At 41.7% G+C, this 12,232-nt stretch overlaps 1 protein-coding gene and 1 pseudogene across 1 annotated transcript in view; both read left to right on the forward strand.

Moving 5' to 3' along the window:
- The window catches only part of FAM107B (family with sequence similarity 107 member B), a 252,461-nt gene that overhangs the window by 41,910 nt on the left and 198,319 nt on the right, over positions 1–12,232 (forward strand). The window lies entirely within an intron of this gene.
- The window catches only part of LOC102769999, a 58,970-nt pseudogene continuing 54,333 nt past the window's right edge, over positions 7,596–12,232 (forward strand).

Here is a 12,232-nt window from a genome sequence, read left to right on the forward strand (position 1 = left end):
CCTCAATAGATACTGTCACACACATGAGGTCCTCACACACATGAGAGGATTATATACCCTGGTAGAAATTTAGTTCATATTCCATACTGGAACTTGAATTGGCTGTTTATATTCTATACCAAGCTCTTCTTATTAACAACCAAGATTTACTAGAAGCTATATGCCTTTGCATCTAGACTTGGCCCTGAAGAGGAAGGAAAATTCTAGTCTGAACTTTTAACAAGTGGAATGGGAAAAGCAAACTTTTGAGTGTAAAGCAGGGTCCCTTCCAGGCATTCTGTCCCTTCCCTGGGCTCTGTGCCAGGATGGTTCAGAAAGCCACCTTTGAGGAGATGAGTGAGGAGCAAAAAGGAAGAAACTCTGACATCATAGAGATTTGATAGGTGATAGGTTGAGTTTCTTTTTCCAGGCATCACTTTCCAGACTGCAGCAAAAACAGGAAGGAAGGATGCCCTCTCAGACCAGAGTGAATGGGTCAGTGTCTACAGGAGTCAGTGGCAACAGCAGACGGGATATTGGGAAACCTGCAGGCCAGAAATGACATCAGCTTGAAATGGAAAAATCCACCCTGGCCCAGTAAATATCAAAAGAGGGAGACTGGTTGGTATTTCAAAAAATATTTGGAATCCAGAGTAAGAGAGAAGTTGTGGATTCAATCTCTTTCCTGATTCTTAACATTCTTTTCACAACCTCCTTGCCTTCACAACCACTAAGAAAAGCTTTCTGGCACTGTTCACAACCCTTCCCCTTCTTTGGAGGTGGAGGTGGGAGCTCAGAGCAGGTAGACTTCAGTCTGGGTATGTTACAATGGGAGGCTTCTTTGCCTACTCATCCCTGCAGCTCTCACAGCCGGAGATCAGGACAGAGGGACAACTTCAACGGCATCTGGGGGTGGTCTACAGACATCCCACAGTACTTCCCACATTTTTCAAGGGTTAGCCTATCAGGTTACTCCACTCTACCTGCCTCCGTTAGGAACTCTGCCCAATGCTTGGCTTCCCAGACTTGTTCAGAATTCCCTTTTCAGGGGCAGTTCCCCATACTTAACTGATAAGCTCAAAAAGAGTCACAGAGGACAGGCTGTGCTCAGCCCCTTAAAGGACGAAGGCTGGCATATCAGAAATTATATAAAAACCGAAATGTCCTCTAGTTTAATAGTAAATGAGTGTCTTTAAAAACGCACACTTGTGAGTTTGCTTTGGAACTATCTCTTGTTTGGGAAGGCTGGAGGTGGGATCTTTGTGTTGGGATTCAACCTTTCCCAGGGAGTCATAATGAGGAAGGAAGCGAGCAGATGTACACACCCCATCTGCCCAGCTGGGGCCTATTGTGCTCCTCCTTCTCATTACCTAGCAGATGTCCAGAAGCCTATGGGGCCAATCCCTTAGCAGATGTGCTAACTTACGTGGAAATAATGCGCTGGGAAGACGTGCTCCTGATATTTGCAGGATTGGAACAATGATTAAAAAAAAAAAGCCTGAGGCCAAACTCGCTCTTTGTGCCATCCCTAATTCTGCTTTGTACTTTAGCACATATCTGTATACCTCAGCCTGCAGGTCCCAATGCTGCCCATTCCACCCCAAAGAGCCACCCTTTGAATCTTCTTCCTGACTATAGGTGCACACACCTGCCATGCAGTCCTCCAGGAATGCAGACCTGAGGAAGAAGGCCCCACCTGGCCTGGTTAGGCCAGGGAATTTTTGGGTCCCAAGTACCTGGAGCATGGTCTGGAAGGGAGATGGGTGCAGTCTGGAAAGTGATGCCTGGAAAAAGGAGGTGGGCCTGTCTCCTGGCCCAGAACTCCTAGACTGAGAATCTCTAGAGCAAAGTGCTGCAGGTAGAGGCTCTGATTGCCTGGGTCTAAGGTCAGTGATGGTGAACCTTTTGAGCTCGGCCTGTCAGCATTTTGAAAAACCCTAACTTAACTCTGGTGCCGTGTCACATATAGAAATTTTTTGATATTTGCAACCATAGTAAAACAAAGATTTATATTTTTGATATTTACTTTATATATTTAAATGCCATTTAACAAAGAAAAATCATCCCAAAAATATGAGTTCACGTGTCACCTCTGACACGATTGTCATAGGTTCGCCATCACTGGACTAGATTCTGGGTCTTGTAGGTTCATGAGATCTTTGGAACACTATCAGTAAAAGGCATGTATTATGTCTGCACTTTTCATAGACCGAGCTCAAAGGTTTGCCATCATTGATCTAGAGTAAGCAGAGGGAGAAAGGAGGTCCAAGGATATCACATGGGTATGGCTCATCAGCATTTTAAGGAAAGAGTAAAGAGAGCCTATGAAGGGACTGAGAAAGGTTAAAAAAAAAAAGGGGGCAAGAGGAAAACCAGAAGGGTATGAAAGTTGAAGGAAAAGGAGCTTTTAAGAAGGAGAAAGTAGAAGATGCTAAGAGACATAGGGACTAAAAAGTGCATTTAAAATATATGCACCCCTATATTCATAGCAGCACAATTTACAATAGCTAAGACTTGGGTAGCCTAAGTGCCCATCAGCAGATGAGTGGATAAAAAAATCTATAGTACATTTACACAATGGAATATTACGCAGCAATAAAAAAGGAAGAACTCTTACCATTTACAACATCATGCATGGACCTGGAGAGTACTCTGCTGAGTGAAATAAACCAGTCAGAGGAAGATAAGAATCACATGATTTCACTCATATGTGGAATTTAATGAACCAAACAAACTGATGGTCAAAAATAGACCCAGAGTTATAGAAAATGAACGAACTATTGAACCTCAGAGGGAAGGCAGGGGAAGGTGGGTGGGAAGAGATCAACATATGAACTTGTATGCATATATGCATAACCCATGGACACAGATAATGGGGTGCTGAGGGTCTGGGGGTGGAGGGAGGATGGGATCAGGCTGGAAGGTGTTTATGGGGGGAAAAGGAGGACCTATGTAACACTTTCAACAATAAACATTTAAAACAAAGTGCATTTGATTTTGTTAAAAAGTATGACATTTATGAGAGTTGTTTCAATGGAGTGGTGGCTGCAATATTACAGTGAATCTGGGAGAGTGGGGATGAGGAATGCAAAGTGTCTTCCAGGATGTTTGATTATGAAAGAGAAGGAAAGAAATGGTGCAGGGACTAAGGGGTGATATAGGATTCAGGGAGAATTGCTAAAATCTAGCTATTACTACCTTTCTAGCACTTTATTATCCAACCCTATACTAATATTTGAATTCAAGCAATCTATAGTCCCTCTTTTAATTCTCTCCCATCATCTTATCCAAGAATGAAAAGAAGAGTTATTCATTTAGCATTTAACAAATATTTAATAAGCACCTACTACATTCCAGGTGCTGTTTTAGGTTCATGAACAAAACCGATGAGTGCTGCCCTCATTGATCCAGATTTTCCCAAGTGGAACAGAATAAGTAAGTAAATTAATAGTTGTTAGTGATAAAATGCTAAGGAATAAAGAAAAAGTAGGAGAGGTAAGGGAGACTGGGAATACCTATTGAGTGACATGCAATGGAAATGTTATATGGTCTGTTCAGAGTAAGTTTCATTGTTCTTGATATCTGGCTTTTGCCTTGTTCCCTGGGAACTGACTGTCTTGACAATCTGTTCAGTATTTCAGCTCCCACCTTCTCTTTCCATTCCCCATTCTCTAGTCTGGAGTCCTATCCCTGAGCCTTCACCTGGCACCTTGATTCTGGCTGGCATATGGCTTCCATTTTTCTCATTACCAGGGCCATGGGAAGGCCCATCCTAGCACTTCCTGGTTGTTGGAAAATCCTAATATCCTTTGCCGACTGCTGTCTGTCTTCGGTCAGGTTCTGTCATAGTCTTTGCATGCCATTTTGTGGCCACCAAACTGAATTTCTTCCCCAAAGCTATCAGGACTATGTTCGTTTGTTGTTGTTTTTTTATTATAAGTAACAGAAAACGAACCCAAGCTTGGTTAAGCTAAAAAGACAATGTATTGATTTGTAGCTGAACAGTCCAGGGGATAGACTAATTTTAGGCATAGGTATGACAAATTATGCCATCAAGACTATACAGATTTAAAACACACACACACACAAACACCTTAGTCTGGCCAGTGTGGCTCAGTGGTTGAGTATTGATCTATGAACCAGGAAGTCATGGTTCAGTTCCTGGTCAGGGACATGCCTGGGTTGTGGGCTTAATCCCCAGTAGGGGGGCATGCAAGAGGCAGGTGATCAATGATTCTCTCTCATCACTGATTTTTTTAATCTCTTCCTCCCTCTCCCTTTTTCTCTCTGAAATCAATAAAAGCATATTTCTAAAAACCACTTTATTTTTTAGAGCAATTTTAGGTTTACAGAAAAGTTGAAAAGAAAATAAAGTCTCCATATACCTCTCTTCCCACCATCCCCCATCCCCTCCTGCACACAGTTTCCCCTATTATACCACATCTTGCATTAGTGTGGTATATTTATAACAACTGATAAGCCAATACTGATACATTATCATTATCCATAGTTTACATTAGGGTTTGCTCTTGTGTTGTATATTCTATGGGTTTTGGCAATTGTATAATGACATGCATCCACTAATATAGAATCATCCTGTATAATAAAGAGGTAATATGCAAGTTAACCCTCACATCCTCACAAAATGGCTGCCTACAAACCAGGTCAGCAGTGGGGTTAGTGAGGGACGACCAAATGACTGAACAAGCAGTCTGCATGGGGTGACCAGGCCGGCAGGGGGGTTAGTGAGGTGTCAACCAAATGACTGAACAGCAGGCTGGGTGGGGCAACCAGGGCAGTGGCGGGGGGAGGGGGGGCGTGAGGGGCGACCCACGCACCACGCAGCTGTTTGAATCTTGGGGCGGGGGGGAGGGGGGGGGGGGGGGGGCAGTTGAGGGCAACCAGGCCAGAAGGGAGGGCAGTTAGAGGCCACCAGGCTGGCAGAGGGGGGCAGTTGAGGGCGACCAGGCTCTATGCAGAGGCAGTGAGGGGCGATCAGGCCAGTGGGGGGGCAGTTAGGGGTGACCAGGCAGGTGAGCGATTAGGAGCCAGCGGTCCAGGATTGTGAGAGGGATGTCTGACTTCCAGTTTAGGCCCGATCCCTGGGATTGGAGAGGGTGCAGGCTGTGCTGAGGGAACCCCGACCCCCCCCTCCGTGCACTAATTTTGTGCACTGGGCCTCTGGTACAGAAGAGTTTCCCTACCCTAAAAATCCTCTGTGCTCCACCTATTTGCTCCTTCTTCTCTCCCTCTCTCTACTTGTCCCTTTTGAGTTTTGCCTTTTCCAGAAAGTCATATATTTGGAATCATATATTGTGTAGCCTTTAGCTTCTCATTACTGGTTTCTTTCACTTAGCAATATCCATTTAAGTTTCTTACATGTTTTTTTTTTGAAACATTGACGTGAGAGACAATTAGTTGCTTCACCCATGCACTTCGACTAGGGCTGGTGCCCAGGGTATGTGCCCTTGACCAGAATCCAACCCAGAAACCTTCAATCTGCAGGCCAACTCTTTAACTGCTTAGCCAAACTGGCTAGGGCAATGTACAAGTTTTTGCATAAATGTAAGCTGTTTTTTATTTTTTTCTTTATTGATTAAGGTATTACATATGTGTCCTTATCCCCCTTTTGCCCCCCCCGCCCCCCGCCAAAAATTCGTCTCTCCCTCTCTCTACTTGTCCCTTTTGAGTTTTGCCTTTTCCAGAAAGTCATATATTTGGAATCATATATTGTGTAGCCTTTAGCTTCTCATTACTGGTTTCTTTCACTTAGCAATATCCATTTAAGTTTCTTACATGTTTTTTTTTTTGTGCCTTGATAGCTAATTTCTTTTTATATCTGAATAATAGTCCATTACATGGATGTACCATAGCTTATCTATTCACCTATTAAAGTAAATCTTGGTTGTTTCCAATTTGGGGCAATCATAAATAAAGCTGCAACACACACACACACACACACACACACACTAGATAGTCCCTTTTTATTTTGTCCTCTGTAAATGTAAGTTTTTAATTCATTTGGGTAAATACCTAGGATCATGACTGCTGCATAGTATGGTAAAGGCAATGATGAGCTTTGTAAAAAACTACCAAAATGTCCTTCAAAGTGGCTGTTCTACTTTGCATTCCCACCACTAACAAATGAGTTCTAGTTGTCCTACATCCTAACCAAATTTGGTGGTGTCAGTGTTTTGGATTTTAGCCATTTAGCTGAATAGTTCAGGAGATAGATTAACTTTAGGCAAATGGTGTCATCAAGACTTTGTCTTGCTTTTTTTTCACCTCTCAGTTTTCTTTTTCCCTGGGTCAGCTCCATTCTCTTACAGGGATTTACCTTGTAGTGTCTCTCAATGACTCTAGGATTACCTGCTGACAACTCCAAGTTCAGCATAAAGAGGATGCCTCTGTCCTTCTAGAAGTCCTAGAACTTGAATCATGTGTCCATCCCTTAAACAACCCTTGTGACCAGAGGAACTAATTATTTTTCTTCCACTTATTTACAGTGAAGACTTACTATGTATCAGACATTGTTCTAGACACTAATGATGATTGGTCAGGTCCAAATCACATGTTTCAAGGGTAAATCTATCTGCTATCCAAACCACATGAACTGAACTAAAAGGTGAGGAAGTCAGGTTCCCCAAGGTTCTGCTGCCAGAAGAGAGCTGGTTGGATCATGGATGTTGGGCAGGCAACGGTCCTTTCTGGTGGGTGGTTGTTGTTCTGTGTCCTGGAACACTGACTTTCTCCAAAACCAGACGTTACCTTTCTGGCCAGATTCTGAGGTAGGACACCATGGTAGATTGACAATCTGCCATTGAAATGTGGAAGCTGTTTTCTTCCCCTTTAAATCTGAACTACTCTGTGATTGCTTTGATTAATAGGTTATAATGGAAGTGACACTATTCCACTCTGGGCATAGCCTCTACGAGGACTGACAGCTTTTGTCTGGTCATTTAGAAGCCACTTGCCATGTGAGAAGTATGAATACCCTGAGACAGCCATCCTGGGAGAAGTCTAAGCCACAGGAAGAGGCCAGAGGGATGAGAAGCCATGTGGAGGAAGTCTCCATCCATGCAGATGAGGAAACCATCTTGGAGGGGTATCCTCCAGCTCCAGCCACCATAGATAATGTATGTGGATTAGAATTAAACAGCCCACCTGAGTTATTTTCAAATTTCTGACCCACAAAATTGTGAACAAAATCAAGTAGCCACTAGTTTGGGGGCTGCTTGTTACACAGCAATACTATCCAGAACAGAAAGCAACTAGTATGACAACAGAGTCATCTAAAACTTAGTATACCAACCCATTTGACCCAATTCATTTGCTAGTTTTAATGTCAGGATACTTTGCATTCACTAGTGCTACAGGCAGTCCTGCAGGTGCTGTTGACCTAATTTTGTAATTACTAATGTAACCTCTTTTTTCAGATGGCATGTGACATACTTCACGCTACCCAGAAATAGGCTACTAATGGGAATCCCATGGGAATATTTTAGAACTGAAAATGCCCTGAGAGATATCTCATTTAACAGATAAGATTTAAAGAGATCTAAGGAGGTTAGGGGCATGACTATGGTCAGGAAGAAGAGCCTGGCCTGGAACCCAAGATGACTGTTGCTTTCACCACTTACCAGTCAACAATCAATTCTCTGTGCAAGTGCATGGGCTCAAGGGTGGTGGAGGTAATTCCAACTTTGCTATGAAATTTACTTTATCTTTTCCATAACTCCAACTCCCAACAAACTCACTATTCTAATTCCTTTATTTTATCTTATTTAAAACTATTTTAAGACAGCCTGGACTCTGGAGTCAGATGTGGATTCAGGTCCAAATTCAACAATTTTATTACTTTCATAATAAGTTATTATGCTTTAGCTTCCTTAGCTTTAGGATGGAGAAATCTTCCTCTCTGGTGGTTGTATGTTTGTATGCGTAAATATTATTAAATTCAATAAGGTCTTGTAAGCAACTTGTTTCTCACAAAGCTGGCAAATGGTAAATGTTCCACAGTGGTGACACTGCTGCTTAGTGTCATGGGAATTAAGTGCGTAGAGTTGAAAGTTCTGTCCATGAACAGGTTTCATTCCAAGATGTTCAGCGTGCTTTACAACATTACCATCAGTCAGTGGGGTCAATCACAGTTTCAAATGGAGAAAAAAGAAATGGAGGTACTGCGCTGATGCCTGGACTAAATAAAACCAACAAGGTAGTTGGAGACAGCAGCTTCCCACAGGGATGGACTGGCCTATTGGCCTGCGGAGAATTTTCAGAATGTTGGGGAAGATAAATTTATCTTAGACCATTTCCCTGTGGAAATAAAATGCTTTTCTAATGAAAGAAGTGCTTTTCTTTACTCTTCTCCCTCCTCTTCTCTCTCTACTTCCTTTTTTCTCTTGATATCATCTCAACACTGTGATATACGAATAAAAAAGAAACCATATGAGTAAAACAAAAGGGCCTACTGTAAAACAGAGATGAATGGAGTCTCTTTGCTTTTGTTCAGCAGCCTGATGAGATCTCTGGTTCCATCATGTTCTGGGAATTTCTCTGGGCTCATTTGCTTTTATGCCTCCTTCATTACTCCTTCCTTTATTTCCATCCTTCTGGGGGTTCACAGGACTTCACACTCTCTCTTAGACAGTGAGATCCTTCCCCAGACTATCAACAAGGCCACCTGGTGCTGACTTCCGATTTGACTGCTGGGAAATGACATTATCAAGGCCTCCGTGGGGCTTTAAGTCATGACAGTCACTCAGTATTCTATTGACAATATTTCCCATTGCCTTCATTTAAGATCTATTCTTAGATGACCCTTTCAAAATTACAGCATTGACTATCCTGAAATAATACTGCATGCTTGTGAGTGGAAACAAATCCCAGTAATAGTTACCACTGGCTGGAGTTAAAATAAATTTTAGAAATGACCAGTTAATGATTTATGATGTTTGTATTTAGTAAAGGTTTTTAGTATATCTTGAACTTTAAAAAAAAAATAGCACTGATTTATAGAGACAGTGCAGGAAAACTGAGTGATAATGTTTTTTGTTGGTTTTTTTTTGTAGCAAACTTATTGTGCTTACATTAGGTACTGTTCAATTTAGTGTTAGTGCAATTGGAAATTAATAATATACATATGGATAGAGTCTTAACTGTGAATCTGTAAGAAAGCTATCTCAAACAGTTTGGCTTATTCCTTAGACTATAGGTGGGGGGAGGGAGAGAACTAGCCATATCATCAGAGACCTGCTGAAAATAAGTTACATATTTACATAAAGGTATTATTTCTTTTAACTTTCTCCCCCCCCCCAATTTTAAATCTTTATTGTTGAGAGTATCACAGATGTCACCTTTATTCCCCCCCAATTACCCACCTCAACCTGGTTCCTGCCCTACCCTAGGCCTTCACCACTCTACTGTTTGAGACCAGAGGTAAGACCTTTGGTTAATCTCTTCCCGTTCTCCCTCACCCCTTCCCTCTGAGATTCCTCAGTCTGTTCTATGCTTCCATGCCTCTGATTCTATTTTATTAACCAATTTACTTTGTTCATTAGATCTCTTGTTCATTTCTTCTTTATTTTTAGATTCAATTGTTGGTATGTATTTGTTGTCATTTTATTGTTCATATTTTTTATCTCCTCTTCTTCCTCCTCCTCTTCCCTTTTCTCCTTCTTCTTTTTCTTCCTCTTCTTAAATACTCTTCAATATTTCATGTAATACTGGTTTGATGGTGATGAACTCCTTTAGCTTTTCTTGTTTGTGAAGCTCTTTATCTTACCCTCAATTCTAAATAAGTTACATATTTACATAAAGGTATTATTTCTTTTAACTTTCTCCCCCCCCCCCAATTTTTTTCTTGTCTGTAAAGCTTTTTATCTGACCTTCAATTCTAAATGAGAGCTTTGCTGGGTAGAGTAAACTTGGTGCTAGGTCCTTACTACTCATCACTTCGAATATTTTTTGCCAATCACTTCTGGCCTGCAAAGTTTCCGTTGAGAAATCAGCTGACAGTTGTATTGGCACTCCCTTGTAGGTAACTAACTGCTTTTCTCTTGCTGCTTTTAAAATTCTCTCTTTGTCTTTAACCCTCAGCATTTTAATTATGATGTGTCTTGGTGTGGGCCTCTTTGTGTTCCTCTTGTTTGGGACTCCCTGTGCTTCCTGGACTTATAAGACTATTTCTTTCACCAGATAGGGGAAGCTTTCTGTCATTATTTCTTCAAATGGGTTTTCAATGTATTGCTCTCTCTCTTCTCCTCTGGCACCCCATAATGTGAATGTTGATACACTTGAAGTTGTCCTAAGACTCATTACAGTATCTTCATATTTTTTTATTCTTTTTGCTCTTCTGGTTGGGTGCTTTTTGCTCCCTCATATTCCAAATCATTGATTTGATTTTCAGAATCCTCTATTCTACTGTTGAATTTCTGTAAATTATTCTTTATTTTAGTGTATGCTTAATTCCTGACTGGTCTGTTTTCATGTCTTTGACATTCTCACTAAGATTCTTGAAAGTCTCATGAAGATCCTTGAGTAACCTTATAATCATTGTTTTGAACTCTGTGTCCAGTAGTTTGTTTTCTTCCATTTTTTATTTGAGACATGTTTGTCTTTGCATTTTGGCTGCTTCCCTATATTTGTTTCTATGTATTAAGTAGAGCTGCTATGTCTCTTGGAATTGGTAGAGTGGCCTTATGTATTATGTGTCCTATAGAGCCGAGTGGCTCAGCCTCCCAGTCACCTGAGCTGGGCATTCTAGGTGTGCCCTGGTGTGGGCTGTTTACACAGTCTTGTAGTTGATCCTTGATTGTTGTTGGCATCACTGGGAGGAATTGACCTCCAGGCCAGTTATCTGTGAGGAATAGCTGCGTCTACAATGGAAGAACTGCTGTGCAGCAAACACCCTTATGGAGCAGAGCTTGCTTCAGTGGGGTTCTGGTGCTCATTGAGTCTGCCTCTTGGGTGTGCCACTTGTGGATGTGTAGAGTTGTAATTTGCTATGGTCTTAAGCTGTCTACTGGTGCACTGGCTCTAGAGCCTCCAGGAAGGTGCAAAGTCAGCCACTGCCTGGGGCTACCCAGCAGGAGCTACAAAGGGATCTGCAGACAGCTGCTATTTGGTATTTGTATTGGGCTTGGAGGTTCCCAGGCAAGGTCCAGCTATGAAGCAATGCAGGCTGGTACTAGTACTGGGTCTTGGGCCTTTTATTGATATGTTTGGGGCAAACTTTCCTCTTTTAACTTTCAGAAGCAACACGGTAGAATGAGTTTTGAATGCTATCATAATTCATTTAATTATTACCATCTCTTTGTTTTAGTTATCCTTCCATTAACTTATCCATTCATTCCTTCAGCAAATATTTACTGATAACTATGTCAAGATCTCCAGTTTACCTACAGCAGCCATATTGTCTCCCCACATAGCTTCTTCCCTTTGCTATCCAATGCCCTCAACATCATCACTTCCTGAACAAAGCTTGTGTCCACCTGTCAGACTTATAACTTGAATTATTCCAACCATCTGTTTTCTCCAGTTCTACATGTCAGTTTCTGAGGACTGCTGGAGGACATTTGGACCCCTGCTGTCACTAAAGTCATTCATTTATTCTGTACGCCAGGTCTGGAGTCAGCATGGGCATGGCAGTTTACAGGCAGTGCTCCCTGTCCTCATGGAGCATACATTGTTGTATTGAAACACACAATAAAGAAAGGAATAAATAAAAATATCAGATAGTCATAATTTCCCTGCAGAGAATTAAACTACATTGTTGTAAAAGCCAGAAACCAAATGGCTAGACCAGATCAGGTGTTCAGAGAAAGCCTCTCAGACACGGTGACTTTTGGGTTGAGAACTGAGTGAACAGAAGGAGCTAGACATACAAAGATCAGGGGAATAGCCTTCTCAGCTGAAGAAGATACCTGCTGTGAGTGCCTGGAAATGAGCTTAGTGTACTCAAGAAGGAAGGCCAGAGGTAGCTGGAGCACCGGCATAAAAGAGAAAGTTTCAGAGGTAGGTAGTGGCCAGATTAAAACAAAATAGGACTTTGTAAGTCAGGAAAGGAGTTTGGTTTTATTAGAAATTTGAAGGAAGGTTTTAAGCAAGCAAATTATACGATATGATTTACAATACTAAGACGTTGAATACTATGTAGAGAGAAACCGAGGAGGTCAAAAGTGGAAGCAAAGAGGCATTTGGGAGGTAATTTCAGTAGCCTTGAGATTGGGTGATGGTGACGGAAAGATGTTAG

The sequence above is a fragment of the Myotis davidii genome, unplaced genomic scaffold (assembly GCF_000327345.1).
Source record: "Myotis davidii unplaced genomic scaffold, ASM32734v1 scaffold660, whole genome shotgun sequence".
Taxonomy (NCBI): domain Eukaryota; kingdom Metazoa; phylum Chordata; class Mammalia; order Chiroptera; family Vespertilionidae; genus Myotis; species Myotis davidii.